Raw genomic sequence first — 6,546 nt, 5'->3', positions numbered from 1 at the left:
CATATTTCTCACAGTTCTGGTGGCTAAAAGTCCAATATCAAAGTGCCAGCAAATACAGTGTCTGATGGATGACCTTGTCCTGTTTCATAGTCAGCCTTCTTCTTATTGTGTCTTCATGTGGCAGGAAGGTTAAGAGAGAGAGAGCTCTCTGGGGTCTTTTTTCATAAGGGCACTAACTTTATCCATGTGGTCTCCACCTTCATAATCTAATCACTTTCCAAAGATCTCACCTCTTAATACCACTCCATTGGAAGTTAGATTTTTGACATATGAATTTTAGGGGGACACAAATATTCAGTATATAACACCTGGCCTTTTTCTGTGTCTTCCTGGCTATATTCCCAGGAGGAGCTTTTTAGACCGGTCTCAAGTGAACCAACTAGTTAGACTAAGTATGAACATATGTCTCTGACTTTATACCTCAGTTCTCTCCATCTGCTGTCCAGGGAGCCAGGGGCGATCTTAGGGAAGAACAGTGGTTGTGACATCTGGAAGAAAATCAAGGGCTCGAATTACTCGGCTCCTTCCATTATGAGACACAGCCACTTTCCATTTTATTTATTTATTCTTCTATATTGACTCCAGTATAGAGAAACAATACCAAAAAAAGAATAAAAAATGTTTTTGTGTCATTCCATCATATGATAGTCAGAGATAACATTATGCTTAGTTATTTTGGCAAAGGGCAACTAGCCATGATCTGTGTGAAAGAAACTGACAGAAACAAAAAAAAACATAAATGACATAGGCTATATATGGCAAATCAAACACACCCAATACTTTCTGTGGTTGCTAGTTCCAGTAAGGCAAGGGTTGGAGGCTGCTATTGTGGGTCTGAAATGTGAGAAAGATGGGGTAGGCCACAACCCTTTAAATGCTCTTTGACTGAAAGTAAAATTGAGGCTTTTCAGAAAAAGGGAGCCTCTTTGTCTGATTAATGAGGGTTTAATTTCAACAACTTCAGTCATAAAATTTATGTCTGTGTTACCAACTCTAATTTTAGACCCTACTTCTAATGCTACACTTCTAACTTTTGCCACGTTCTAGAGAATAAAGGCGTCTATATACTTTTAATTACCAAGTCTTGGATTGGGGACATGCAAAACCTTGCATCATGTATGTTTGTAAACAGAACACCTAGACTTGACGATGATTAACTCTCATTTCTGGCTCATTGATACTCAGACAATGAGTGCGTGGGCAAGAAGCAGAGAAAAATACTTCTATGGATGAGCCTGGACCCAGAAGCTGCGGCTTTATATTGCCCACATTAGAGGAGCAAGGACATTTCACATCTGTCATTTCCTTTAAGTGTACAACTCACCAGAGATGAATTCCTGTGGGAATGCAACTGAACTTTAAATGTCAACATGAAACTCACTAGATTTCTTAGACATTAATATCTTTTTTTTTTTAAGCAATAGCATATTCATGATTATCCCTCAAAAGAGAAAAAAAAATATATGCTTTTTTATGTGGGGTGTTCATTTAATCAACTGATTCACTGCCATCTCTGATATTCAATTATTTATTGAAAATAAACTATTTAAAAGTATTGTAGTCTATGGCCATGCTACCCTGAACAAGCCCAATCCCTTCTGATCTCAGAAGCTAAACAGGGTCGGGCCTGGTTAGTACTTGAATGGGAGACCACCTAGGAAGACCAGATGCTGTAGGCGTAAAAAATAAAAAAATAAGGGATTCTAAACTGAGAAGGTCCTTGTAATCTGTGAGGTCAATCAAAGGTTGTCTCATCTAAAAAAAGAATTAAAAAAAATAGTTGGCGGTATCACACTACTTGATATCAAACTATATTACAAGGCAACAGTAATCAAAACAGCATGGTACTGGCATAAAAACAGATTCATTGATCTATGGAACAGAATAGAGAGCCAAGAAATAAATCCATGCCTTTACACTCACTTAATATATGACAAAGGAGGTAAGAAGATACAATGGGGTAAGGACAATAAATGGTGTTGGTGGCCTCTGGACGATATAAAAAAAGAAGCTGGACCACCTTCTTACACCGTATACAAGAATAGACTCAAATGGATTAAAGATTTAAATGTAAGGCCTGAAACCATAAAACTTTTAGAAGAAAACATAGGCAGTAAACTCTCTGATATTACTAACAGAAATTTCTTTTCAGATATATCTCCTCAGGCAAAGAAAACAAAAGAAAAATAAACAAATGGGACTATATCAAACTAAAAAAGGTTTTGTACAACAAAGGAAACCATCAACAAAACAAAAAGACAACTGAGTGTTTGGGAGAAGATATTCACTAATGATACATCTGATAAGGGGTTAATATCCAAAATATATAAAGAACTTATACAACTCAACAACAACAACAAAAAAAACAAACAAACAATCCAATTAAAAAATTGACAGAAGACCTGAACAGATACTTCTCCAAAGAGGAAATATAGATGGCTGATAGACATATGAAAAGATGCTCAAGGTCACTAACCATTAGAGAAATGTAAATTAAAACCACAATGAGATATCTCCTCACACCTGTCAGAATGACTATCATCAAGAAATCAATAAACAGCAAATGTTGGTGAGAGTGCGGAGAAAAGGGAACCCTCATACATTGCTGGTGAGATTGCAAATTGGTACAGCCACTTTGGAAAACAGTATGGAGGTTCCGCAAAAAATTAGAAATGGATATAACTTTTGACCCAGCAATTGCACTTCTGGGTATTTATCCAAAGAAAACCAAAACAATAATTTGTAAAGATCTATGCACTCCAATATTCATGACAGCACTATGTACAATAGCCAAAATATGGAAGTAACCTAAATATCTATCAACAGACAATTGGATAAAGAAATTATGGTTCATATGTACAATGGAATATTACTCGGCCATTAAAAAAATGAAATTCTACCATTTGCAAAGACATGGATGGATCTAGAGGTTATTATGCTGAGTGAAATAAGTCAGACAAAGAAGGATAGATACCATATGATTTTTATTATATGTGGTATCTAAAGAACAAAAATAACAAACTAATCAAAAACAGACTCACAAATATAGTAGACAATTTGGTGACGGAGAGAGGGGAGGCGGGGTTGGGAGGCCAGGAGAATGGGTTGAAGGGTTAAAGAAGTACAAATTAGTAGTTGATAGTTGAGCATGGGGAGCATGGAAGAGGGAATGAAGTTAACATTAATATGATGGCTAAGTGGAGGGCCAGGGGAGGGAGGGAGCAATTGGGGAGATCATTTTATGAACATTATAGATGTCTAACCAATGTACTGTATACTTAAACTGATTTAAATAAATAAATTTATTTTAAAAAATTTTAAAAAATAATAAAAATATAAAAGTATTTTAGTCTTTTGCTTCCACTTGGTAAAAAGATAATCTGGAAATATAGCTAGTTTGCTATTGGTTTCACAAGATGTGCCTAATGTTATTCTAGTTTATTCCTGTAAAAGTATTTTCGCCCATTCCTTTACCCCTTTAACTATTTTTTCTAAGGCAAAGAGAACATGACTATTCTCTTTCTCACAAGTTTAACATAAATTGTAAATATCAAGTTGAAATAGTTAAGACTGAAAATAGAAGACATTGCTAAAAATTTCCAACTGATTTTACTGGTTAAGTTGTGACATTTCTGTTTATGCTATAATTTAATCTGCCAAAAGTATCTAAATTACAATATCAGAGAATTTAAAAAGGGTATTTTACAATTGATTTCTACCAAAATAAATGTGAACTCCTTGAAATCACCCAATGTTTATATGTATGTAATGAGCACTACTATGTTTACTTTCTATTAAAGTTCCATGATTAGACACTGTGGGAATAATTATAACAAGAGGGTTTTGTGGCAAGACCTAACATTAACAATAACATTTTAAAAAAATAGCTCTGTTCAAAAGTGCGGATTAAAGAAGAAAAATGCCCTTTGATTAATAGATTTTTTTTCTTAAACTTGATATTAAGAAACTGTTTTAGTTCTGGTCAAGATGGCCGAGTATATAAATGCTGTGTTCATCTCCTCCCAGACAACATCGAAATTACAACCAAACTACAGAACAATTATCTTTGAAAACCACCTGAATTCTACCTGAACATAAGTTCTATAACTAAGAGTATATAGAAGAAACCACATCAAAACTTGTAGAAGGAGTGGAGATGTGGAATAGGCATGTCCCTCACCCACGTGTGGCAGGTGTAAATCATCAAGGATAGCTCAGTTGCAGAGATCCCTCCTGAAGAGTGAGGGTTTCCAGTGATGGGAGGAGAAGTACCCATTGCTTCTGTCTGTGAAAAACAGTGAAGATGGTGGCTGACTGAGACTGAGGGCTGCTAGAGTCCCAGGAATTCCTCTTAAAGGGCTAATGCATAAACTTATTCACTAACGGATTCACTCGATCTGATTTCCAGCACTAGGGCAGCAGCTTGAAAAGCACCAGAAACATACAGAGAGGAACTAAATTGTCAGGCTCCGGGAAGAGTACTGGAGAGGAAGCTTTCTCTCGGACAGAAGTGCTGGTGGAAACCACTGTTAGTTTCTTGAGCCCTCACCTTATGCAGTCTGCACACACAGGTGGCACCATACCTGTCTCCATCAGCCTAGCTAACACAGTTCTCCCCACCCTGTGATTTTCTGAGACCCTGCCCACTCAACTTGCTAGCACTCCAAACTGATTCCGGTGGCTTTTCCACATAAATATCCTGTCTTGGCTCATGCTGTAGTCTTTTTTAAAATTTCTTAAAGGTTCACAAACTTTAATCAAGCAGCATTTGTCCTTGGCATGTCCTATACCTCTTATTAAGCAGCCCCAAGCCTAGCACTAGTAGCAGCTGGCCTCAATTTGTAGCTTAGCCACAACCAAGCCCAGCACAAGTGGCAACCATTTCTGGATCATACCTAGTGCCCCTGGGCAGGGCACAAACAATGGCTGACCTTGGCCTGCACCAGAGCTCCTCCCAAAAGACCCCAGAACCAATACACCTGGTGATCAGCTTTAGACTATACCAGAACATCACTCAACCAGCTCCACAAAAGACACATCCAAAGGGTAGGCTTGGCAGGCACCAGAGAGTTGATGAAGCAAATTCTGCCTTATAGGGTCAGACTCTGGACAACAACTCCTTCACTGTAGTTGTAGCCAGGATTCACAGCCAATCAGCCTGAGGGATAATCTTTCTTATTAACATGCCAATGGCAATTAAAACTCAATGACAACAGAAGGGCACACACAACTCACACAACGGACATACCTGGAGCACCTGCTCAGGTGACCAGGGAGACTGTGCCATTGGGCCCCACAAGACATCTACTACATGAGGCCACTCTACAAAGACTGGAGGACATAGCAGCTCTACCTGATACATAAAAACAAACATAGGGAGGCAGACAAAATGAGGAGACAAAGAAACATGTTTCAAATAAGAGAATAGAACAAAACTTCAAAAACAGAACTAAACAAAATGGAGACAAGCAACTTACCTGATGAAGAGTTCAAAACACTGGTTATAAGGATGCTCAGTGATCTTAGTGAGAACATTCACAAAGAGAGAGAAAACATAAAAAAGAACCAATCTGATATGAAGAATACAATAACTAAAATGAAGAATACTTTAGAGGGGATCGACAGTAGATTAGATGAAGTAAAGGATCGAATCAGTGATTTAGAAGATAAGATAGCAGAAAACATCTAATCAGAATAGCAAAAGGAAAAAAAAATAAAATGAGGGTCGTTTAAGGGAACTTTGGGACAGCGCCAAGCGTATCAAGATTAACATTATAGAGGTACCAAAAGAAGAGGAAAACAAGGCATTGAAAACCTATTTGAAGAAATAGTGAGAAAAACTTTCCCAACCTGGCAAAGGAAATAGACATACAGGCCCAGAAAGTGCAGAGAGTTCCAAAACAAGATGAACCCAAAGAGGCCCACATGAAGACATATCACAATTAAAATGCTAAAGATTAAAAATAAAGAAGGAATCTTAAGAGCAGCAAGAGAAAAACAGTTAGTTACCTAGGAGGGAGCTCCCATAAGACTACCAACTGACTTCTCAACAGAAACTTGGCTGGCCAGAAGGAATTGGCAGGAAAGATTTAAAGTGATGACAAGCAAAGGCCTACAACCAAGATTACTCTACCCAGCAAAACCATCATTTAGAATTGAAGAACAAATAAGACTTCCCAGACAAGAAAAAACTAAAGAAGTTCATTACCACCAAATCAGTATTAAGAGAAATGTCGAGGGGACTTTTATAAGAAAAAAGTTTAAAAATATGAAAAATAAAATGGAAATAACTACATATCTATCAACAATTATTTTAAATGTAAATGGATTAAATGTTCCAATCAAAAAACATATGGTAGCTGAATGAATAAGAAAACGAGACCCTTACATATGCTGTTTACAAGAGATGCAGTTTACTTTGAAAGGCACACAGAGATTGAAAGTAAAGAAATGGAAAAAGATATTTCAAGAAAATGGGAACCAACAAACAAAAATCTGGGGTAACAATACTTATACCAGACAAAATAAACTTTAAAACAAAGTCTA

The 6,546-nt window shown here is 37.0% G+C and overlaps 1 pseudogene; it reads left to right on the top strand.

Annotated features, from left to right (window-relative positions):
- Positions 1–1,560: 1,560 nt before the first annotated feature.
- Positions 1,561–1,679, top strand: LOC120608355 (uncharacterized; annotated as a pseudogene).
- Positions 1,680–6,546: the final 4,867 nt, after the last annotated feature.

Source organism: Pteropus medius, unplaced genomic scaffold, assembly GCF_902729225.1.
Source record: "Pteropus medius unplaced genomic scaffold, Ma_sr-lr_union100, whole genome shotgun sequence".
NCBI classification, from domain to species: Eukaryota; Metazoa; Chordata; class Mammalia; order Chiroptera; family Pteropodidae; genus Pteropus; species Pteropus medius.
The sequence above is the reverse complement of the archived record's forward strand: the minus strand, read 5'-3'. Positions and strand labels throughout refer to the sequence as shown.